Source organism: Hirundo rustica, chromosome Z, assembly GCF_015227805.2.
Source record: "Hirundo rustica isolate bHirRus1 chromosome Z, bHirRus1.pri.v3, whole genome shotgun sequence".
NCBI lineage: Eukaryota > Metazoa > Chordata > Aves > Passeriformes > Hirundinidae > Hirundo > Hirundo rustica.
In genome coordinates this window covers 32340157-32366416 of record NC_053488.1, presented here as the reverse complement: position 1 = coordinate 32366416, position 26260 = coordinate 32340157, and the positions used below count along the sequence as shown (strand labels likewise).

The following is a 26260-nucleotide window of genomic DNA, read 5'->3' as shown; positions in this document are numbered from 1 at the left end:
TCCTCCCTCCCTCCCTCCCTCCCTCCCTCCCTCTTTCTCTATTTTTTAAATTTTTTTATTTTATTTCTTTCTTTTCCTGCATTAAAACATTATTGTATGCATTGCATCTTTGAGAGAAAACCAAAATTCCAGGGAAAAAAAAAAAAGAAAAAGAAAGAAAGAACCACTTTCTTACTCAACTGCCACTTTGTGTTAGAGTCCAATATGAGTAAGTTTGTGGTACCAGTTAAAAGTGAGACCTGATACACCATGTTTTGGTTTGCACATCATGCTGAGGAATTGTAAAAAACTGTATCAGCTCTGGGACCTGAATGTTCAAATATCTTTGTAGGCTTCCTGCAATGACCATGTAAAGAAGATATTTAACAAAAATGAATAAGATTTTTCTCCTACTTTTTCTTCTTTGAGCACTGGGGAAAAAAAAAAAAAATCCAAATATGGTTCACAGATATTTTAATAATACAGCCAAATTCCAATGTAGAGTAATCCTGAAGGAACTTGTTAGAAAACTTCACTTGAATCCCTACTGTGTCATATAGACATCTTTAATGGATATTTTGTCTGAGATTTCTACATTGACATTGAAGTATCTTAAAAATGCAGTTTTTGAAAATGTCAGACAATAGTTTTAGGAAGTTTTTCTTTTACACTTTCCTAGTCAGTGACCAGTTAAAGGATATGGGGTTGAAATTACAGCTTCAGATGTGCTTTTTACTATACTTGAGGATATTCACTGGACTGCCAGTGGCACATCTGTCGGGGGCTTGCCTTTCCTAACACTCAGTTCTGGTAAACTGTCTTTTTTTTTCTTGCATGGCAGCATGAGCCTGTTTGCACAGGTTGTGCAGTAGCGTACACAGAGCATGTGTGCTTGTACCAAACAGGCATTTACCCTTTGAGTGTCTGAGGTCATTTTACACGGTGCTATTCTGAGCCCTGATCTTCCCTCAGCCCTGTCCTAGCCTCTGTCCTCCACTCTCTCCTTATCATCTTTGATTTTGGCAACAAAAGTTCATTCCTTAGCTCAGGTCAGACAGAAATGATGCATTGCATCACAGCTGCTTTTATGAAAGTGTTTATTTCATATCTGAAATGTTTTTATATACATTTGCTCTGCTATGACTTGCAGGAGGAGAAAGAAAGCAGTTTTACTGGAGGCAAAACAGCCACCTGTGAAAACTAATTGCGTAGGTTGTGTTGTGTTGATATCTCTGGGAATGATCCATCAGGAAGAAAGTAAATATCCTTAATCTGTTAGGAGATCACCAATATGCCAAAATGATCTCCTTTATCAAAGTGGTGATTGAAATATCCCTTCAGATTTGCAGTGGTATGTGTAAGGGGGGGAAGGAAGGGAAGGAAGCATAACTCCTGTAGAGACAGGTGCCTCATCTCAGCAAAGTGTATAGACAAATAAAAAATTATGAACTTGAGAGGCTCTTACTGAATTGTCTCATTAAAGACTGTAATTTAATATGCTTGGAATCCCTTTACTTTCAAAGAAGGATTTCAAGAGACCAGACTGCTCGTCAGCATTTTTTTTCCCCTTCAGTAAAATGAGGCTTGCAGTGTCAAAATATGCCCCTCACCTCACTTCTGCCCAAAAGTTCTGCTCTCCATCAGCTTTCCAGAAAATTCACAGTACACTTAAAAAGAAAAATGGGTTAAAAAATACAGACCTCTAAGGGAGTTCAGCTGCCTGCCACCTCTGGGTGTGTTGTTCATGGAATCATGTAAAAGCCTGCCATGGAAAACTTAAAAAAAGTTGGGGCATGGACAGGAAAAACTGCTTAGTTTCTACAACGTGCTGTTTTCCTCAGTGGCTGCTGAGAAACTTCTGGGTCCCTCAACTCAGTGCTTAGGACCCACGCCCAAGAGCCCCAGGCTTGGTTCTATGTCTCTATGTTACAGGACAAGGTGGTGATTGGGTTTGTGAGGGTGTGAGGACTAGGACCCAGGATGCTGCTCTTCTTACTGAAACACCAAAGGCCAGGGTGCTCACCGGACAGGATTATTGCAGTCTAGTCTGGCTGTCTCTTTATTTTATGATAAGATGAACTTTTTCCCTTATTTTTAATCTTTCAGTTTCACCATACCTTAGACCAGTTGAAGAAATGACCTTTACTTCTCTGTAAAAGCATGGAAGCTTGCTGCTAACTCCATTCCTGTGATTTGTGACCATTGGGTAGAGGTCTCAGAAAGCTTTTCCATCCTTATTTTTGGATTTTTGGATTGTGGGGACTCCATGGTGAAAATGATAATTAACGGCTTTTGTGTCCTGCTTATATGAATGGGGTATTTGATATACTTGTCATATATACTCAGTGACAGTAAAATACAGTACAGCAAATTATAAATCTAAAACCATTTTGTAGCTCTTTGTTTTAAGCAAGAATGTTTCCCTCACCATTTCCTTAATCTCAAATTCAATTTAACAATGTTAATGTTGGAATATGGGAGAAAAAAGCCATCAACTGATAAAGGAAAAAAGTTAATCAAGGGGCTGGGCTTGTCATGTGGCATGCCTCTAACACTTAAAAGTTGAGAATATCAGAGTATTTAATAACAGTATGAAGTCTCTGTATGAAATACAAATCTTGAGTACAATTCTGTTAGGAATGGGGAACTAGAGGAACCAAAACTACAGTGACTTTGAAATCTGAAATTGATTCCTAATATTATACCTCTAATTAAATAAATTTTTTCTTTAAGATTGACAACAGTGGATATAAGTAGTAAGAGGGAGACATCTAAATGACAGATTGCATAATATATTGAGATATTTCATAGCAAAGGAGACCAAATGAATTCATAGAACTAGTAGTTAGTGTCAGTGAAGAACATGTTTCATTAAAAATGCACATTTTTCAGAGGTGAATTGGCTGCCTTATATATTTACCAGGCTCGTAGGAGGTGAGGCTCACATGGCACAACACAGCTTAAAGAGATTTTGAGAGAATGCTGTAATACTAATGCCAGGTCCTTGCTTTGCATCCTGGGTATTCAGATTTCCAAACGATTTACATGAAGTACTTGGATTTAATTTGTGAGTCAAGAGTCATGTTTTTGCTTAGTTTGTACGTAGTGTAGCTATTGTACTGTGCTTTTCCCAAGAATAAGTGACATTACTCTGGAAAACAGGCACTGTAATTTGATCTCTGGTACTGTGTGGTAGGTGTATCTTTATTCTGGATTTAGAATAATATACACTACAAGCTTAATTACCACCAGGTGTAAGGGTACTAAACCTGAATGATGAAAAAGATGCTTCTCCTCCAAATTGAACAAACCATGTGTTACTTTTGTTATTCTGTCTTGAAATTTAAATGAGTGACAGTTTTAACCTCTCTTGGTTGTTATTAGATCACTGCTTTTCTAACCTCTGTAATTTGACAGATTATTTTTCATTTTATGGTCATAGCGGCTTCTTCATGTTAGAAATGGCTGTCATAGGTGCAAATTTATATCCTTTCTGTTAGACTAGGGGTGAGACAGAAGGGCCACTTGTCAAGACCCTCAGATGCTGGAGGGGAGGAGGATGTTGCTGATGACAAAGAGACCTGAGAAACATACACCTCTTTTTAGTGCAGAGTGCCCTGCTTTTGCTGATAATTTGTTGAGGTTTAAAATTATGTGTGTTTTAATTCTAATTCATAATTCTGCAACATATAGACACTAGGGTGAACAAGGACTAGTCAAAAGCTGAGACCTTATTGACTGCTGGATTGACTGTGGAAACTGGCAGTGGTCCTTCAAATTAAAAGGAATCCCTGCATTTTTGCAGGCAGATACTGGCACACATCTCCAGAGATAGACATTTGAGCCAAAGGGGTTTGGGACTGCATTTCAACCCCATCTGTTTTTGTCGCCAGGCCATCCTGATATGCTTACTTTGTCAGCTAGAGATTTTTTTTGTTCCCGAATCTGTCTGTGTTGTGAGAATTCCTGGCTTCCTCAAGTATTCTAGGCAGCTGTGTTGGGCCTAAGGCTCTAGCTCAATGTTTAAAGCCAATTTTTCTACAATACTCACATTAGTTTGTATCTTGAATCACTGCTTCTTTTGGTTTAGACACAAAGATACTACCTAAAATCAATAGAATTTGGCTTTGTGAAAATTACTGTAATCACCATATTTTTTTTTCTGTTTTAAGGACTCCAGAGATACACTTCAACATCTCCTCCTTTCCCCATAGTTTTCACTCTTATTGGTTATTCTCCATGAAGTCCAGAGGACTTTTCTAAAAATAGAATCATAGATTGGTTTGGTTTGGTTTGGAAGGAGATCCTGAAGATCATCTCATTCCAAATCCCCTGCCATGACCAGGGATACCTTTCAACTACAACAGGTTACTCAGAGCCTTATCTAACCCTTGAACACTGCCAGGGATGGGGCATCCACAGCCTCCTTGGGAAATCCGTGTCTCAACCATCCTCACAGCAAAGAGTCTCTTGCACATACTATAATTTTGAACACATTACCCCTTGTCCAGCCACTACGTTCTCTTGTAAATTGTCTTGTCCCATCTTTCTTGTAAGTTCGCTTCAGGTACTAGGCGGCCAACATTAGGTCACCTTTCTCCTCTCCAGACAGAGCAATCAAAATTCTCTCAGCGTTTCCCCATACAAGAGATGTTCCCTCCCTTGGTGGCCTCCCCTTGACTCTCTCCATCACTTTCATGTCCTTCCTGTTCTGCTCACCCCAGAGCTGGATGCAGCACTGCAGATGGAGTCTCAGCAGAGCAGAGGGGCAGAATCCCCTTTTTGACCCTGCTGTCCACAGTTCTCTGGATGCAGCCCAGGACACGTTTGGCTTTCTGGGCTGTGAGTGCCCATGGCTGGGTCATGTCCAGCCCCGCCTCCACCAGCACCCCAAGTCCTTCTCTCCAGGGCCACTCTCCATCTGTTCATCCCACAGCCTGTATTGACCCAAGTGCAGCACCACTTAATACGTTTGGGATATTCCTCTGGGCTTCATACCCTGCTGCAGGCAATAGAACCTGTAAAAGAAACCCCCAAACCCAAAAATCCCTGCAGGAAAAGGGCTGCCTGTTTTTTCTGCACTTAGACTCAGAGTTCAGAACCCTAACTGCACCCGTGCAGCTGCCTTGTGAGCTTGACAAACCTGCAAACTTTTGAAGTAGAAAAGAAATTTTGTTCTTTTTGTCCTACCATCACTACAATTTCACATTGCAAATAATTTGCACATTTACAGTATTATATATGCTGTTGAGTATATTAGAAGTTGACAAGTCTTTGTATTGGGTTGGGTAAAGTTTGCAGGGAGAGAAATCTTTTATGAAAAATATACTGCTATGAAACTGTTCAGATTTCTTTTTTCAATTTTGAATTTCCTTATATATTAAATGAATACATATTTTCTTCTTAGACATTTTAGGAGTTTCATTTCCATTCCATACATCTAACTGTAAATACCCAGCTGGTTTCTGTTCAGCTCTGCCAGACCCAACTCTCTGGTGTCATCTCTTTTCAAAAAAACATTTAGAAACCTAGTTTCAAGAGTAAGATTTTGTCAGTGCAATTACTGTAGCAGCTTTTAAAAAATATTGTTACTGCAGGAGGCCTGAATGGACACCACACTGTGCAACTCTGGATCTCAGAAACCCTGCAGAGGTGAGGATCCGACCTGGGCCTGTAACCCCTGGAAGTTAATGCAGGTGCAAGCCTTGCTGAGCTTAGGACATTTGTTTGCATACCATTTGCAGCAACCTGAATGACTGGTTATTCTGGTCTGGAGAAAACAGCACTGACATCATGTGATTCTGGCAAAGTGAGCCACACTGGATCCTGGCCTTTGAATACCCAAGGGGCTGGCAGCAGCCTCAGGAGTTGGCTGGCAGCCCCATTGAGCTCACAAGTAATCAGTTCACTGCTGGGCTGGACAAGCTGCCCTACTTTCTCTGACAAGCTCTGTCTAAGAGAATGATGGGCAGTCTGCCACTAGTGCTCTTTAGTGGAGTTACTGAAGATTAACTGTTTAGCAGCTCAGCCTTGATAGTGCTTCCCTTTGAAGAATGGGTACCAGAGAGGACTTTGTTGACCAGGGACGCTTCTTCTTTTCCTCATTTGTAATATGTTTTAGTCTTAAGGAGCAGGAGTTTCCTTGTTTGATTTTTTTTTCCCCCCAATGCCTTTCTTGCCAATTTTCAGAGAAATGCCATTGGATTTGGTTTCCTTTGAAGTTTTTGAGGTTTGTTTAATTTTTAGTGAAATGTTACATTCTAGTAGTTCCACACCATTGCTAGGTTCCTACACTGCAGAAATTCCTGGAGGAAAGACAAAAAGAAAAGTCAACACTTTGAAAGGCCTAGAACATTTAGTATTTATTGTGACAGACCAGCTCAGATGTATTACTTTCAATAAAAATTTTGATATGTCCTCTATGAGAAAAAAAAAAAAAAAAAAGTGGGATATTCAGTGTAGCAGGAGAGTTATGTTTGTGAATGGTTTTGAAAACCTGATTGTCATAAACAGGGGACTGACTGTTGACTATCAGATGTGTAATGAAAAGTCATAATTATAAACAAGAAAGGTTATATTAACAAGAGGCCTGTTTATCAGGTAAGCTGGTAGAAATACAGTTACAGTACTGTCCCACAAAAAAGACAGGAAGTGCTAAAATAAAGTCTGTAGAATAGATATTTTTTCAGTGGCTATTTTGTGTAGTATTTTGCTTGATAGTGATATGTTTTCCAAGACACATTTGTCTTGAAGTCAATAATAATATAAAACAACACTGACATTTTTAGATAAATTTCTAAACTTTGAAAAATTGAGTTTCCTGTGTTACTATCATGATTCAGAGGAGTTGATTCAAATTCTTCTGAAGTCAGTGGAAATTTGTATTAGATTTCCCTCTCTGGCAATTATGAGAAACATAAAAGCTTATTATTTTGTGTCTTTGTATTTCATCTTTTGCATGGGTAGACAATGTCAAATCTGTATATGTTATGTAAACTGATAGAACATTGCATTACTTATGATACAAGTTAGTTGGGTCTTCAGATTGGCAGCATTTGCAAATTATTTTCCTACCTCTTAAGAAAATGGCAGGCAGAGAAATTTAATAATAAAATGACATTCTGAAGATACCTTTGGAAGGTTTCCATTTAACTATTTTGGAAAATCCTGTTTATGTTTCACTTTCCTATCCTCTGCTACAAACATAATACTTGGATTCCACTGATTTATAAGACATTGCTCTGAACAGTCCAGCCAGTGAGTGGCAATTTGAGAACTACTTTTGACCACCTAAAATTAATGTATTTTGGTGCTTCTTTCAGAACTCTTTCTCCTCTTATTTTCTAAAACTTTAAGTAACCTTATTCTCAAGCCTCTTTGGTTTAAGTCATAATTAGTTCAAATGTCTTCCTCAAGAAAATGGCTGCTCAGAGGACAGACCAATCATTGTAAACAACTTCTATCAGCTATCTGCTAAAAGTTAAGATGTTCCAAAATCCAGTGATAAATTTGTCCCATTGCTATTAGGAGATGCCTTAGCTCTTCCATCTGACAGTATATATTTTTATTCTACAGAGCATACAGATGAGACACAGTTTCCTTGTTCATTAGTGAAAGTACAGCAAGAACAAAACCAGCAATCTCCTCTAAAGATGCCTAAATTTGTTTCTCTGGCTCTTGTGGTCTTTAATAATTTTTCTATCATGAGTACATATTCACTTTGAAGGGTCCAGGCATGACAAAAAAAATTAGTGACAGCATTTTTAATTAAAACGAAGAATGAAAAACTGTTTAAATCCCATAAATATAGTAGCTAGTCTTTTCTGTGTCATTGCCTATGAATGAAAAAGCACACTGTTCATACAGAGGTAAGATATACATGTGCACAAAAGCTTTTAATTTACTTTAATCTTAATCATATTACAAGTTATCAGGATACTTTTGATGTATATTAACAGCCAGATTTGAGAAGAGGATTTCTTACTTACACAGATAAACTTACCTGTGTGGTGTGTCTTTAGGGGAACAAAAGTATTCTTGAAACTCATGAAGATTTATCATCCTCTAAGTGATATGATCCTATAGTGTATTTCTTCATAATTCAAAAAAAGAGAAATTGATTCCGTATTGCAGCATAAGTGCGGATTTATGTAACCTATTTTAGTTATAAATTTCTGATTCTCAAGACTTGATTGTACTCAGTTAAAGAAAGCACCTACAATTTAATTTCTTTGCAGTGTAATTCTGAGGAATTATCACTTGAATTCTCTCAGAAAGATTTTTTGTGATTATGATGGAGGTGCCTGTATATTACAGCAGAAACATGCTGTTTATGTCTGCATTACTCGAAACCTGGTCTTAGACAAATTAGAGTAGATCATTGCAGGAAGGTTTTTTCAACCATTTAGATTACTGTATCCTTTTCTCTCTTTTCTTTTAGATTATTAAGATCAGAAAAATACAGTGCTTCACTGCACTGCTACTAAATGAGTATTCATGGAGGGAGGAGAAAGAAAAAGTGATAGAAAAAGAAGAAAATATAACATGGAAATTATAATTAATTTTGCTTATGAAAAATATTTTTTATAAAAAAATACATATTCATACCCATGATAATGCTAAAACTTGCTACCATGGATTGTAGCTATGCAGATACTTTACATTTTGCAGTGAGGGAAGTCTCTTGGAGTAGTCTGAGAAGAAATCACCTGCATTAGCTAATTTTATTAAAAATTCCTTGATATTAGATATTTGCAGATATTAGATGTATTCCCCAGTGATTTACAGTGCCTCAGTGCATTTCTAAACATGATGGTTTATAGACATTTCAATTTCTTCATTTAAGCACTTCGGCAGGAAAGAGTATTTCAGATCTAATTTAAATATTTTCTTGAAATATATAAATTTCTTTGTTTCTCCATTTTTTATTGAACAATTAACTGTACGAATTAGATTCCCATGGAGAAAAAGTGTGTTGTAAGGTCTTTGACTGATACAGAATAATTGCTTTGTTGATTGTATATCCAAGCATGATAAAATATGCATAAGAAGAAATCTGGTACAGAAGTATAAATAATACTTATCCTTAAGCCAGCATCTGTCATCTGCTTCAGCAGACAGTGTTTTCTTTCATTCTTGCAGAAAAAGAGCTGAGAGGTTTATGGAGCAGCTTTGTTTGTGCTCTGTGATGCTTAATCAATTTTTTATTAAATTCTAAATTAAAAGTTGGCTTTCTTCAGAGTGTTTTTTTTTTGTTGTTTGTTTGTTTGTTTGTTTGTTTGTTTTAATAAGTAGACATATCTGATGTATAGAACAGGAGAAAGGCTCATGATAGCCACAGAATTTATGTGGAAGTGGGAGGACTTCAGTCTTGAACTCCTGAACACTTTGTTTTCAAAGAGGCCACTAAGTCACTTATTGGAAGCTACACTGGTATTTCTGTGACTTTCATGAATATGACAGAACTACCTTTAAGCTATTAATATCTAGACTCCCTGGTTGGTATAATTATTATTGATCTTTGCAAGAAATCTGTAAAGAAATTTTATTTTTATTAATTTGCAGATGGTATGAATGGTTCTGTTAGTCAAACTATGTTTAAAATTTGCTTTCATCCTTATGGCAGTTTAAAACATTAGTTACTTCACATTATGCACAGAGATATGTAAATAAGTAGTGTTATCTCCATTTTACAGATGAAGAAATTAAGGTAAAAGCACAAAGTTTGTTAGTCATGGTCACATCTCTTTAAAGAGGCAGAATATAGGAGTGCTCTAGTCTAATAGCTTTAATTACTTCAGTAAAGAATAAGCACTTAAAATAAACACAATTTTAATTTTCAAAGTTTAGACACATGAAATAAATTACTCCTCTGAGACAAAAAAAAAAAAAAAAAAAAAAAAAAAAAAAAAAAAAAAAAAAAAGTCCTAAAATTTGGTAGTTTCCTAGTTTGTTGCAATGCTTTGCCATTCTTTCAGTTGGTAAATTGAGGTTGTTTGGCTTCACTGTAAAGTTCTTGCTGTGCCATTCATGTAAAATTGATGACCTCTTTATGATCTGTTATTTTCTCCCTATGAGGGTACATACACATGCCAATTAAAACACTTTTTTCCTTCTTTTTGAAGAAGTCTTGGATTTATTCTGTAACTTCCAAGTAAGGTTTATGTCTTGATCCCTCTAAAATAAGAAGACAAAGTTGTGCTTCTTCTGTTTCCTCTTTTTTTTATAGAGCTACTTCCTGGATTGTTTTGTCCTGGATTGTAGCTGGATGCTTGCATTGCAATTTCTTGATTGAAGACTTTCAGTAACAAGTTTGGGAATATAGTCCTCCATTCTTATTTTTTCTGTCTAAAAACTCATGGGAAGGAACTGAAGAGGAACCATTTACTCAATATACTCAAAGGGTTTTTAATAGATAATTTAAAAAATTGCCTGTCTGTTGTCTTCAAAGGAGTCTGAAAAATAGAAACATAAAAAGAAATATTTTTGTTTACCTTTACACCTCTGTTTTCAGATAGGTTAGTTTGTGTCTTCTACAGTCTCTGGTATGCACCAGTCTGTCTTTGAGATTGTTTGTTGTCCTCACTCCTCTGAGTAGTGACACACTAATGACAAAGTGTGCTGAAAAGCAAATCTCTCAGTCCCCAAAACTGCTTTAAAAGACCCTTTTCAGTTTATGCATGTTAATTTTATGAAATACACCAGAAGTACAGAATTCACAGTAATGTCAATTCAGTGTGGCTGAATGCATAAATTTCCTTTGGTGGGCTTTTTTAGAAAATCTGAGAAAATAATTTAGGTGATAACTCTTACAAAAGTGTCTTCAGAGTTTTGTAGCTCTGCTCCTAATCAAAGAGATGTCAGTTCTTATTTTGGTGTGCTTTTGACTTTTTATCCACTCAAAACACTGCTTGTTATCTATTCTGAACACATTGGTTCAGTGCAGAAACAGCAGCAACATGGAAAAAAAAAAAAAGTGTGGAGCTGAGAAACTGGAAGAACTTAGAAAGGAAGACAAATAAAGAGAAGTGTCACTGATAATTTAAAATTAAAACAGGATGAGGACACGATGTAGAAGAGACCTTCCATGATACAGTGCAACTGTCTTTGTAGCTGCCGAGCTTTATGCTGTATTGATGCTTTCCAATTTTTTTTTTTTTTTTTTTTTTTTTTAATCCCTTTGCATGAACATAACACATATCTAGTAAGTTTTTGTCTATTTCAAAGTTTAGACTAGATTAACTGAGTTTTTGGAGCCACTGCCAAATGAAGTGATGATGATGGCTAGAGAGGTTTGGAGTTTGGGAATGCTTCTGACTGGAACACAGCACATACTGCATCATGTCTTTGACCACGATGCTTTAGACATGCTGCCAAGTGTTTCTAACATGATAGTGCTGTTACTGCATCTTAATTTTCCTGTTGCATAGAGTACATTTCCTTTTTTGTTTTATAAACTGAGCTCTCCATGGTTTTTGTACCTCTGTAAAGAGTTCTGACTATTTCATATGTTGGCAAAGTATAAGGGAATTTAATGCAGATTATTCTTTGTTATATTATGTTATATACTCCATACAGTAGTGTGTTCAGCTTGAGTCCCTAAAATATAGTAAAGACACAAATAGAATTTTATTGTTAGATGTTAGCAGAAAAAAAACCCAACCAACCAACCAAACAAACCAAAACAAAGAAGACAATACTCTTTTAAATGAGCAAAAAGACAATTGTTAGTATGAGAGTCAGAGGATATGTAATGTACCTTAACAAGAGTTAGATCATGATTTTGTAAGGAAAACAAGACTAGTATCCTGCCTTGTATAGGGAGAACTGGAGGGGGTTTTTTGTTTGTTTGTTTTGGGTTTTTTTTTGGTTGTTTGTTTGCTTTTTCATAAAATTCAAACCCTCTAATACTTAGTGAATGTTATGGAAATCTCAAAAAGTATACTATTTCTCTCTACTCATACATTTATAGGTTGAAATTTATCTCTTCAACAGAACAACTACATAATTTTTACATTTGGAAATGGTCATATAAAACACTATTGTGTCTATGCTATAAGTTCTCAAGTAATAAAATCTACAGTAATATCTTTCAGTCATGTTAAAAAAGGTATAAGGCATTTTAGCCAAACTATTATTTTTGTCTTTTAGTCTTTTCCTTTTTTTGGTTTTTAATGCTGTTCTCTAACAGATTGTGAAACTGGGGTCTCCATTTGAGCAATAAATTTCCCCTTGCCTGAATGAGGTCTCTGTCTGTATCCTATCCATGTAATCATTATGTGGTATGTAATGATTGTGCAGAATCTTGCAGTCACCATAGGTACCTTGGAGAAGATAAGATTATATTAACTGTGAATGTCTGTAACTACAGAAGTTTGTTTTAATCAGTTTGAGTTATTTCTGAGATACTGAGCTTCTGTAATACCGAGTATTATTAATTTCACTGTTAAGCCTTTGTCTCTGTTCACCTTAGAGTCAGCTGCATATCTGTGGTGGATAACATGATTTCTGTGGTATAAAACAATAGCAAAGTTGTCAATACCTTTTTTTTGGTAAGAATTTTTTAAAATGTAGTAGTGTTTTCCCAGTAGCATACCATATCAGCAAGCAGTACCACAGCTCCTGTAATGTTAATCTGGTCATCCACATCATAAACAGTTTTGTCGGCTATTAAGAATAGCAGGGTCAATATTGTGTGATGTGGTTTGGGCAATACCTCCATTGTTTCTTCATGCTTATGCTTTCTGTAAAAGGTGTCTGTTAAACTTGAAAAAAATATGCTAACCAGTTAATGAAAATTTACTACTTGTGGCTTGGCTACCTTAGTTACTATTGTGAATAACCTTCCTATGCTTGTGTTTGCAAGAGTGGTTTTCCACTCAGAAGGGTTACTGAGTCACCTCCTCAACCTGAACACCTTCTGTCTTTCTCCCTGACAGGTCAGTTCATTGCTGGGCCATTATAGCAGTAGAAAAACTGTTCACCACAAGTGATTTCCTGCTGATGAGTAAATGTTATTGTAGAGGTGAAGGTTAGGAATTGAAAAGTTAAGGACCAGGAGCTCTCTCTTGAGCAAAGTATTTATCTGAACACCCTTGCCACTTCTGTTTATCTGCTTCTTTTCTGAGTGGGTGGTGTTGTGTTCCCCCCCCCCCCCCCCCCCCCCCCCCCCCATTCTTCTGGTAAAAGAGTGAAGAATAGGTACTGAGTTCCAAAGCACTGACTCATGGGACCACAATGAAACATGAGGATACAGCTATTTCCTACCTTTGTTTGAAATCAACCGAATGACTCTGGCGGATGCAGCCCTCAGCTGCAGGGCTTGGTGGAAGGAAATGCTTTTCATCTTCATGGAGTATGGAAAGTTGCTCAGTGATTACTTTGTGCATCACATGTGGCAAGCATGTAAAAGGCTTTGCTGTGAGTTCCTATATACCTCATAGCCACCTGCGGCTCTAAGGTTATTGACTTCAGAAAAAATATTTGCCAAGTATTGAGAAAAGTGTGGCAAGGGAGATGAGATAACAAATTCTAAGAGCACTGTCTTACATTCTTTCTGAGGCTGTTTTACAGGTGTGAGTAAAACAACACCAACTCTTTGAATCTGAGAAATGTGGTAACAAGATGAAACTAAGTACAGAAAAAAAGTACTTTCTTGCCTGAAGTGATGCTAGGGCCTCAATGGTTGCTCTGAAAATAGACTGTATGACTTCATGCTCCTATTTTTCTACTCTGGGCACTGAGCTCCACTTAAAGGGGTGTGTCATAATCTCAGAAAAGACAGTGCATTTGCATGTAGTAAGAGTAAATGCCTTCAAACCCCCCAACTTTCAGGGTAGGTAACTCAACAAAGGATTTAAAAGAACAATTTTTCTAACAAACAATTGAGGATTAAAAAGAACAATTTTTTTCTTTTTTACTAAAAGATAAAAGGTGACAACTAGAATGTTAGGTGGTGTTTGTGTATTTATCTTTAGCCTTTAAATTCATTGAGAATCTTTCTAATATATTTTTCTGGGGTCTTTTATAAATGACTCTTGTGGCCTGTCATTTAACAACAGTAAGCATAATTTTTCAAATTTTTTTCTTATTTGTTTTTAAACTGTGTTTAATTTTTTGGTTTAGTCATTTCAATTACATCTCAGAGGCAATTTTTTTATTGACAGCAGATCATTCTTTTTTTAACTTGTGCCTTACTGGCATGTGCAGTCAGTGTTAGTAAACATATTTAAAGAAAAGGCAAAAAAATATAATCTTGGAAATTCTCAAAAGAAGGGTTAGGAATCAATATAAGGACAAATGCTCCTGCTTGGAACAAAATAGAAAAGGGTCTCTGGTTCATGTATTTTTCTGTATGTGTTTCTAGTTTTTGTTAAGCCAATTTTAAACACAGTAGAGTTCAGTGTTTGTTAATCACCATGTGTTTACTTTCTCTTCCAAAACTGAAGTTGCCAACCGATACATTTTCTACCCAGTGCTATGAATCTATCCAAATAAACATGGGAAGTAGTAAAACAATGACACTATATGAAAGTATATTCTCATTCACTACACAGAGTCCAAAAATTTTTGTGAGGTTTAGCAGGATCAGAGAAATGTGCATCACATGGCTCTCCAGCACACGAAAAAATGATAACATGAATTATGTTCTCAAGAAAAATGTCTTGTAATTTACAGAGATGAACATCAATTATTTTATATCATGCTCCCTCTGTAATCCCTCTGGGCTTGTGCGTTTTGTGTTTCTTGTGGTTTTACTTTAATGAGGAAGGTAAGTGTCTTGCAGAGAGCAAATGATCAGTTCTGACTACTGCCTCAATCATTAAAGGTTGCCAACATGTCCTTCAAAGTGAATTTTAAAAGGACTGTCACAGATCACAGAGGCAACAGCAGGAACATTGCAAAATCCAAGAACCATAGAATCATCATGGAATATCCTGAGTTGGCAGGGATCCATAGCAATCTTTGAGTTCTGTCCATACACAGGATCACCCAAGAGTCACACCATTTGTCTGAGAGCACTGTACAAACACTTCTTGAACTCTCTCAGGCTGTGACCACTTCCCTGGTCAGCCTGTTACATTGCCCAATCACTCTCTGCCTGAGAAGCTTTTTCTAATATCCAGCCTAAATCTCTCTTCACACAGCTTTGTGCTTTTTCCTTCAGTCTTGTCACCATTCACAAGAGAGGGCTCAGTGCCTGCCCCTCTGCTTCCTCTCACAAGGAAACTATCTACTGCAATGAGGTCTCCCCTCAGTCTCCTGTTTTCCAGGCATGTTGACAAACCAAGTGACCCCACATGGCTTCCCCTCCGGACCTTTCAATGTCCTTGTGGCCCTTCTTTGGATGCTCTCTAGTAGTTTCTTTCTTATATTGTCATACCCAAACCAGCCCCCAGCACTCGACGTGAGGCTGCCCCAACTCAGAGCAGAGGGGACAATCCCCTCCCTTGCCCAGCTGGCGATGCTGTGCCTGATGCACCCCAGGACAGGGTTGGCCCTCCTGGCTGCCAGGGCACTGCTGACTCAACTTCAACTTTATGATGACCAGGACAGAATCACGGAATCCCAGAATCCATTCTATTGGAAAAGACCTTTGAGATCAATGAGTCCAACCTACAAATGAACACCACTGCATCAGCTAGGCAACGGCACTAAGTGCCATACCCAGTCTTAAAGACCTTAGGGAACAGTGACTCCACCGCCTCCCTGGGAAGCCCATTCCAATGTACAGTCAGTCCTTCTACGAAGATTTCTTTTCTAATGTCCAGCCTGGTCTAATGTCCTCCCCTGGTGCAGCTTTAGACTGTGTCCAACTGCTGGTTGCCTGCAAGAAGACTCTCCCCCACCTGGATACAACCTCCTTTCAGGCAGTTGTGGAGAGTGATAAGGTCACCCCTGACTATCCTCCTTTCCAGGCTAAAATACTCCATCAACAAGTTCTCCTCATAGCACTTTTGCTCCAGACCCTCCTCCACCATTGTTGCCCTCTCACGACATGCTCCAACATATTTTCTAAATTAATATTAAATAGTTCTTCTGAATATTTAATAAGGATTTAAACTTTTTTTTTTTTTATTCATACTTTAAATCACAGGTTTTTATTACATGAAGTAAAATGCTAGGGCCAAGAAAAACATGAACAAAATCTTGATGACATTTGATATAAACAATGCTGAAAGGTCCTCCTTAACCACTTTACTTCCCCTGTATTTGAAAAATCTCTAAAAATGGCGATTGGGATCAAAATTTAATCGCATTGGGCATGGTGCAAAACCAGCACAGACATAATATCTGCCCTAAGGAGTTTATGGACTACTTCAGGGCTTGATGCCAGGAGAGGGTGTAGCAAGTAGTGAGAACAAGGAAGAGCTAGTAGTTCTAGGAACTTGTGACTGTCCTTTCTTGCTAGATAAACATTCTGCTCAGTGTCAGCATCATTCAGTGAGGTTAAGGTGCAAACAAAAACAACGGTGCATTTGGTAATCATGGCTTGTCATCCGTCTTGTGACAGGCCTGGTGAATTTATCAGATAGAGCTACTGTCAGCCTTATTTTTCACATTTTATTATTGTCACTTTTGGGCAGGAGGTTTTGGATCTTAGCTTATTAATTCCTTATTTTTGGTCTGCTTTTTTGATATAACTACTCCTACAGAGGAGCAGTGCTGACATGTCTTTAGAACTTTTATTTCCAAAAGAATATTTTCATGAAACATAACGGTTGGCAATTTTCTTCTTCTCTTCCATTTCTGATAAGATGATAAATGCTTTCCCCATGTGAACATTTCAGTCAGTGGGAGTCAACTAATAAGCAAGCATACAGTGTATCTGAAACAGATAAACCAGTTTCCAGGCTACAGTATGCTGTGTTCTTTAGCTGTTTTCATGAACTCACGTTTTCTTTGGGGGAGGAGGCAGACTGCCGACAGATCATGAGCCTGTTTAGGAAGGCATTCTCCCTACAGGGCATCCTGAGGTACCTTCTCAGAGCTCATAGAAACTGAACACATGCTTTATTGCCCTGGGCAGGCAGGAGTGGCTTGTTATAAGCAGACCCCTTAAAAAGAAGTCACAAATCGTGTGTGGAAATGCATAAGATGATACAGTTAAGCTGTTCTATGACCACAGGAATGTTACCATATCAGGCAGGATTCAGTGGTCCAGGTCCATGTACTTAGCTCTTGGTGCAGCACTCTGTGTTTGATAGCAGCTAGTAAAATGTGCAAGAAATACATTAATTGACAGTCAGAGAATAACCTGCCCATAGGGGAAGTTGCTTTCTCAGCTCAGGCAATTAGTGGTTTTCTTTTGCCTTTTAGCAGGAGTTTGCATACTTTGTCTTTAGTGAGCAAGCAGTTCAGTTTCCTGAATAAGGGCTTTCACGTGGCTGTGGGAAATTTTGTAACCATGTTGTGCTCCTATTTTCAGAGCTATGCTGCGCTGCTCAGAGGTACAGCTTAAATGGAAAAGGGCAAGCTGAGAAAGCTCAAAGCAGTAAGGCAAGATGCATTTTAATGGGACATAAACAGTAAAATCTGTATGATCTACCCTTTTTTAATGGACTGCCTTCTAACCATTTAGGACAAAATGTGCCTCTTGTTGTTGACGTAGGGGTTTTAGTCTGGTCTACAATGTAGACTTTCTAGTATTTTGGATTGTGATACTAATCAGTAGATGAGACCAACCCTCACACCTCTCTTTTCATCAGGTGTCTCACTGAAATATGCATCTCAAGCACACCTACTTCCACAAACATAATAGTTTGGCAAATGGGATGTTATGTCACATCTTTGGGAAAACATAAGCAGGGCTAAATACATCATGAATATGAAGATGTTCCTGAAATTTAGAGTAAATGTTAATTTTATTTTTTTTTCTCACAGTTTGTTTTCACTCTATTTTATGATGTGTCTTGTACCTTTACTATTTGGGTGCTTCAAATCACTGTTGACTGTCATCAACTGGCCTTTGAATTCCACAGCTGCAGTCTAGTTACTGGACCTAAATTTTCAGATTGATTTTAATTTTCATTAAAATGTATAGCTACCTCACTATTGCTGCAAGATCATGTAGCAAACACATTTTCTCTCTGTCCACATAATTAAAGAGGTAATATTTGTTGAGTGGTTTTATGGGACAGTGGCAAATGCAGAGTTAAACAAATGATCAGTTTATGTTGAACTGAACACTCAGTGTTGATGGATCCTTAATCTCTAAACAGATGGTTTACCACAGTCCAATTGTAGTTCAGAAGTACCTCTTGCATGAGATAATGCAGTCATGCAGAAACTGTACAAACCCTATTGACTTGCCCACTACTTGCTGTTGCTCCTCTCCTCTCTTTTCCCCCTCTCTTAATTTTTTTTCCAATGGAATGCAATGTTAGTTTGTCTTTCATGCCTATAATGTCTTTTGGCCTTTTTACCTAGGGATTCTGTTTTGTTTCTAAAATAAATTAATATGATGGTTATGATGGACACAAAGGCCTTAAGTATGAACTGATTATGAATTTATTTTCAAATATGACTGGTTTTTTATTATCAGGGCACACATCTTTTGCTTCACATAACTTCTCAAATCACGGCATTTCAAATTCTCGAAGTCCTGTAGTTCTATAATTTGTGAATAAAAGAGAAGAGAAAATAGAGATATTTTCGTTCCTGGTTTTGTTAACCCATTTTTTTCTATGCAGAAAAAGAAATGTATGTCATTACTCAAAGCTGAAGATCTGCTAGCTTGTAAAGTATTCCTTTTCATATAAGTAAGATCAAGTTTGGATTCTATGCAAGTTCTCTAGTATGCAGCTTTGTCTCTTGTCATACATCATGTAATTACTGCATTTCACTGCCAGCGATCATTCTTAAGTTAAAACCCTCTGTAAACCTCCCATTAGTAAAAATAAGACAATGGAAGTAGGATGTACACCTTCAAAAAGAGAACCTACTCTTAAGGGAGTTAATCTCTACATTGCACAATAGATAAAGAATAAATAATTTTCACTTAGGGCTTTTCTTTCACATGCAATCAAAATAGTTTGTGATAACATATCTGCTGCCAAAGGCTTCATGAATCCAGAGTGTTTTGCAGATGGGGTTGATCCTTCTTCTACACTGTGTTCAAATAAGGTAGTTTTTTTAAGTCACAGCAGTTGACCAGATTTTGGTGTTTGTATTATGGTGAGAAGAGAGCTCCTCCATACAGAGGGGGTATTACAGGGGCTTGCACACTATCTATTTACAACCTCAGCCAGGATAACGAATGTTTTCTGGACAAGGAAAAGCCCCTGGTCAGACCACATTTTCTTTAAAAAGTTTCATCCTGAACAGTAGCTGGAGCATGGAGGCTGATATTGGCGCTGAGAATGGCTGTTGCCAAGTGTGACATTATTTTGTGCCAGGCAGAGACTTGTTGTGTCTTCTATCATTGCCTTCTATATAAAACCATATTCTCTTCTAATCCAGTTCCATCAAGCCAGAAGATGAAGAACAACAAAACTGGGTGCTTTTTCTTGTTGTCAAAGCTTTCCAGAGTTAGGAGGAAAGCCTGAAAAAAATTTAATGTTCCATGTTCCGGTGAGAATTTCATTCAGAATGAAAATACAGCTAAGACATCCTGCATGCCATGTAAACATTTTAAATGGCATTTTAAATTTTTCCTGTAGAAGGGCTACTGCAGGATCACTGGTACCTGTGTTTGGTTCCGATATGTAGTGGGCTGCTATACCCATTGATGAATTTTCACTTTTAAAAGGGACAACAGATAAGAAGGCAAAAAGGGGATGGAGTAAGAGAAGGAGACTGGGAGGGAGGAAGAAAGAGGTCGCAGATCCAGTACACTAAAGAATGATATGAGGACTGAACAGTGTTTGAAGGTAGCCCGCCATCATATATCATGAAGTGTTTAACATCCATATTCTGTTTATGGATCACCACACAACATAAATCTCCAGGAAGTATTTTATCTTGCCGTTGGAATTCAATTGAAATTTGGTTTTAGTGTATGCAGAGTGAAGGAAGGTTAGCTAAGTGTCTTGGTGTCCTGGCATGGTAGTGTCACAGGAAAAAAAGTGATGAATACAATAGAAATATGTTCAAGTGAAATTTTCAAAGCTGACTATTGATTTCAAAAGTAATACTACAGGAGTGCAGCCAGATCAGTGGGTTTTTCAGAGCCCTGCTCTTGTACCAGAAGATGGGAAGTCTAAATACACCTGAAAATTCAGGAAATAAGTTTTCTGAGTATGACAACCCAATGCTGCACCGGTGCTTTGCAGAATTTTCATACATGACTTACAATGGAAGCAAATAATCAAACAATTTTCAGGTGTTTTTTCAAAACTTTTTAGCACCAGAGATATCTTGTTACTATAAAACTTCTGCATTTCAAAATCAAAATTAGAGGACAAATAACATCCTGTTGTTGAAATAACATAATGAAAGTTAGCCTTGCCAAATTCCTCCTCTGCTTCCCCTGAAAACAATTGAAAAATCTATTGAACAAGGTGGCGTTTTTTGTTTGTTTGTTTGTTTGTTTGTTTTTTCACATAGTATCAAATAGGATTGAACTAAATCTAAGAAACTTGAAATTGTATAATCTTAATTATAGTAATGATGAAAGATTCTAAATAAATTAGTTCTTTCAGAAGTCATCCATGAGAAATTACAGTGGAAGCCAAACCACAAGCACTTTTTTGCCTCTTTGAAACATTTAGGTGGAATGCTTTCCAAAGCAGGGATATACTTGAGGGGAAAAGATGAAAAATAATCTTGTTAACCAAAATAAGTAGAATTCAAAATTACTTTAGGAGCTTTCCCTTTCCTATTGAGAGAAAACAATAGGAGGGGAAATGTTCCTAAACTAAAATTCAGTTCATATCTAAAATATACTTGCCATTGCAGAGTCCTTTTGCAGTTGCAGAGTGGGAATTTTCTCTGAAGCTCCCTAATTTTATTCTTCCAGGTTGCGTGACTTGTTAATTCTACAAGAACTCTTAGTGAGTAAGAGTGCACATGAAGTTGCTTCTTTCAGGTGTGTGTGGTATATATCCTAGAGATACAAAGTATTTTACAGAGAGAAATATAAAATAAAAGCAACTACATTGCACTAATGACTTTTCTCCAGGCTCTTTGAGCCTAATTATTGTAACCAGTAGCAAGTGTAAATATCATCTCAATGAAATAGGTCACCTCAGGTCCAATTAACCTATAACTTGCACAGAAATCACATAGTCAAATTGCTTGGTCACAGATTAAGAGGCTCACTGCTTTTCCAGGAGGTTTAAATCCCCAGCTGTTACATAAGCTAGCATCATCTTGCCTGCTAAATGTAGACACTTATATTTGGGATTCATAAAAATCTGGGAAGCAGCTATTTCTTACACCATATTTATGAATAATGACAAGACACTGCCAGCTGGTATGTGTAAAATTGTCTAGACCAATCTAAGAGCAGTATGTTTTTGCATCTTTTGTCACAGCAGGTTTCAGGGCCAAGGAGACAGACTGGATAACTTTACAGTGACTGCTAAATGACCTCAAACTGTAGTAGAAGTAATGCCTGCAAACACTAAAACTTTGGTGGCCGTGATAGAAATACTTAAAAAAAAAATTGGAAGGGCATCAGCACTTATGCTTTAAGACTAATATTGTCTTAGAGAAAAAGGAAGTTTCCTACCTAGGTCCAATATTTCAAAAATTTTTAACAGGGACATTTTGTAATGGGGAAATTTTGAATTATCATCACAATAGTTCTGATCACTTTTGGAAATATGATTATGAGTTAAGATTTGGAGGTGTGACCTAGTGGGGTAGACAGTTGTACCTGCAGTGCATTCTGCAGTGTTCCCTAATGAAAGACTGCATGAAGAAATTTATTAAGTTTGTTTTCTTTGAAAAACGTATTTACTGACACTTTTTCACATGCGTTTCTTTTCTATCTTGCATACATGTTGAATTCTAAATAGTTGTACAGTTGTGTGATGTAACTTGCTGGGTTTTTTTCCTCCCTGTACTTTTTCTCATTAGAATGGAAAAGTCCTACAAACAATATTCAGCATTCAAATTGTCTTTAGTTAGAGTGAACACCCTAAACAAAAAGGCTGGATTTGGAAAGGGATGATGTGTTGGGATTTAGAAAAGAAAGGAAAAATGTGAAGTGAGGGAGATGTGGCATGAAGAAGACTTTTATGAAAGAGATTTTTTTTTTTTTTTTTTTTTTTTTTTTTTTTTTTTTTTTTTTTTGGTTAAGAGGAACTGTACAGGAAAGTTAGTTTTATTGTGAGAGACCTAATTTTTTTCATGAGGCATAAATGTTTTGTCATAGACATCAACTCCAGTTCTAGATGAGAAGACACCGGCTGACACCATGATTACCATAAACTGAATTCTCTAATTCTTCTTAATAAAAATTACTTATAGTATTATTGGGAATATCCTTGTTTTTATGTATAATAAATATTCAAATCATGCTGAAAAAATAATTCATAGCTTAGCTTTGTAGGCAGAAATGTTTGATAATGATTATAAATTCCACTCATGAATCTGTAAATAACATACAGCCAGTTAACTAACCTGAGTGACCCCTTGAACAGTCATATATACTATTATTTTTGAGAAGATTACTGTATGTGGTAAAAGAAGCACAGACAGAGTCATGCTAATATTTTTTCACTTTGAGGACTTACCTCTCTCTCTTTTAACTTTTTGTTATACTGTGTGTTCATGTCTAACAAGTGCATATTTAAAGAAAATTGAGTTTAGCCACGTGTAGGAGAAAGATATAATTCTACTGATCTGCTAAAAAAGACAGATAAAGATACAATTCTACAGATCTCTCAAAAGGGTTTGAAAATGTGTGTTAAAGTTTTCATCTCTTGCCCCACTTTGCCACCATATTGTAGAAAAGTGAGTGAGTTTATTTTTTTGATTTACACCTGGATACAATGAGTTGCTGTGGAGAAGATTGTGACTCTCAGAGGCATCTAGACACACTGTGACTCATTAGACATTCCTGAAGTGTGGTGAAATGGAAAAGTCAATGGAGTGCTGTAATAGCTGGGTATAAGTTATGCAAGGACAGTTAAGAGTACAGTGTTGAGGGATTAATATTATGTAGTACGTTTTCCATTTAATTAATGAGGCGATGCCACTCCAACTATAGTAGTGTCTGTAGAGAAATAAATCCCATATCAAGAAGTATGTTTAGGGCTCTGAAGACAAAATCACAGTTTACTCAACAAAGAGAAATTGCATTTCTCTTTGGAAAAGAATGGACCTATGTGTGACACTGCATAAATACTCTTGTTATTGTTTTGTGGTGAGCACTTGCCTACATCTCTGGAAGATGCTCTCATTCATGTTTAGGGGAAGGATGCTAAGATTCTGCATTTCTTGTTGAACCATAAGTAGGTGTTAGGATAATTCTATCACAGAATAGATGGTGGGAGCAGATCGTCTTCTGTGCTGTGTGCTGTCTGCTCTGTATCCCTGCCATGCCTCCTCAGTCTTGCTTAACCTCTGTTTTTTTTTCACAGGGAACCTCAGTTTCATGACATTTTTCCCTTTGTGGAGGCTCCAGCTTTATTGTCTGATTACTAGAGTGGATGGGTCTCATTGCGTCTTCCTCCTGTGCTAATCAACAAAATATTTACATTTTTAAAGTACTCTTCTCCCAGAAACAAGAGACAGAACACCAAGTAGGTTCAGAATGAGAGAGATGTGGCAGGAAAATACCTTCCACCAGTTTCTGCTCTCCTTTTCCCTCACCACTAACTGAAGCTTATAAGAGGCATAAAACAATAAGAGAGTCAGAGAAAAGTTTGGGTAATTCAGTTGGTCAGAGAAGGATTGGTTTGCACAGGTGTTCACATATATATTTCAGTTGTGGTTTTTACTTGAGATAGTGCAAAGTTGAGTTTGCATGGCTGGTAGTTTTTGAAAAGTACAACCCTGACCCATTTACTTCTCTGATGAGCTGTAGTCTAACAGTCTAATGGCAGGCATGTAACAGCTCTGCACATTGCTCTATCTTGTGATTTTAGAAAACATTCCTAGATAAGCTCTTCTTGTGGAAAGCCTCTTCCATTGTTGATAAGTGGTACATGAGGCTGTCAACCAGCAATGAAGAGTGTGAGTACCCTCCTGACTGACATCAGATATGTTTTGCGCATGCAGTGTTATCATGTACATGTCAGGAGTGACTAACAAAACAGGTAGGGACTAAATAGATTAAATTTTAGCGAAGTATTAATTACTGTGGTTTGTGCCCAGGATGCACCTCAAGAAGACTCATCTGTAAAAGACATTATATTTAACCAGTGAGGATTGTTGTCAAATCATCTGAGAATTTCTTTCCATGGAACTCATCTGAGAGAGGTAAAACAAGAGTGGACATCATCATTCTATAACAAAAACAGCATTATAGAAACAAAATATGATTTTTTTTCCTTTGTTAGGGAAACAAGCCTATACTATTTAATACAGGATTTTTTTCCTGCTACTATTTTTCATAGACTGGTTGTTGTTATCCATGTTAAAACAAGAGCACTATACCTGCTAATCATTCTCTTTTGCAACTGTTCCAGCATTCCAGACTTCTGACTGCAACAATTAAATATATAGTAATAATTAAAAAAAAAAAAAAAATTGAAGAAGATCTCTATTTTCAGTGCAGGTCAAATGCTTTCAGTCTTTTTTGCTGAACACTGAAAAAGAAATACAGGCAAACAAAAAAAGTCAAATAGCAAGAAGCCCAGCTGGACTGATCTACATCTGTAGAGTGGTGTGAATGGTCACTTGGAACTATGTGATGCTGGGAGTCATGACTGTTCATCTGTGTCCTTTATATTATTGAGAAAGAGAGACTAGTCAGGATGCACAAACTCTGTGATCCGTTTTGGAAAACAAATTGCTTATCTGGAGTATGAAAAAAACACCTAGTGTAATTTTTTTTTTTGAGATTTCTATCCTCTCTTACAGGTTTCTATGCCTGCATATTGTGGGACTGGGTATTATAATGTAATACGATATTTTGGGGAAGATGAACATGTCCTGTATCAGATAAACTTTTCCAGAAACTAACTGGGGGAACTTTCACAGACAATCTTCTGCTCCCCCTCAAGGTGGATGCTGGTAGGAAAAACAAAGCAATTTGACTGATTTTTTCCTAAGAGCCCAAAGAGGAGAAGCACTTCAACCTAGATACATGTATCATGCCCAGCTAAAATTCTGATTCAGTTTCTCTAATATATGGTATTTTTTTCCCAATGACAAGGTTGACAGATACATTGTTACATTTTGCAGATTGTTTTCTTTGTGAAAGTTAATTTTTGGAAGGCTCAGGTGGAATATCTTACTTCGGGTTTAAATTATTCCATTGGTCTCCAATATGACTACTCACAAGATAGATGTATATTCAACAATACAGATTTATTAGTTAGGCTTCTAAACTGTGATATCTCTGAGTTGTGTGTGCATAAAAAAAAGAGCATATCCCAGAGATGGCTGACATTTTCTTGTGTGTGAAATGCAATTCTTGGGCCAAAATTTTCAGTTATCTACATAATGTTCCTGGTTCCTGGTTTACTCTGGAGTCACTGAGAAATGCCATTCACTACATAAACAAATTACATAAGCAAATAATAAGTACTAAAATTTTTTGGAGCCACAGAATTTATTGACCATTTTAACATCTCTGTGTCTTCTCTTATTTTCCATCCCCAGGCAGTGGAAAATCTTTAGATAACCATGTTGCTGGATGTACTTTGTGTCTAAAAGATGTGATTCCCAGAGAATATATTTCATACATTTAAAACAGATTAGGTATATTTCCAGGTGATCAAATGAGCTTTTGCAAGCTATCCTAATATATTGAAATAGAAGTGTTAGGTTGTCTGATGCAGAAATATATCATCACTGCTTAGTGATGAAATTCTTGGTGTCCAGTGGCAGCTAGATGAAAAAGAATTTGACATAATTGTGTTAGAGTTATTTGGTAAGATTTTGTAAGCTTTTGTAGTGAGGTCTGTTGGGTTTCCCCCTTGGCCTGAAGAACCCATCTATTTCACTACTTGGCATCCTCTGAAGATACTCCTAATTTTCACATATTTCGTGGTTTTGTAGTGTGGTAAAATCCCACTAGGTGCTAGACAAACAATTTCTGTATTTGTGATTTAAGCCACATTTTCATTGGGCTGCCAGAGGTAAAGGATTAATATATCATTCTAGCTCATTAGTTGGTTGTCCCTCCCAAATACTTCAGTGAGGTTTGCACACTGGAAATTTC

General features: G+C 37.0%; 1 protein-coding gene across 12 annotated transcripts in view; it reads left to right on the top strand.

Annotated features, from left to right (window-relative positions):
- The window catches only part of NFIB (nuclear factor I B), a 148379-nt gene that overhangs the window by 26343 nt on the left and 95776 nt on the right, over positions 1 to 26260 (top strand). The window contains exon 1 of one of the 12 annotated variants that reach the window (XM_058423988.1): positions 24322 to 24351. The exons of the other annotated variants lie outside the window; for them this stretch is intronic. The gene's annotated coding sequence lies outside the window, so the exon portion shown is untranslated. Of the gene's footprint in view, positions 1 to 24321; positions 24352 to 26260 lie in introns of those variants that run through there. 12 annotated transcript variants of the gene reach the window in all.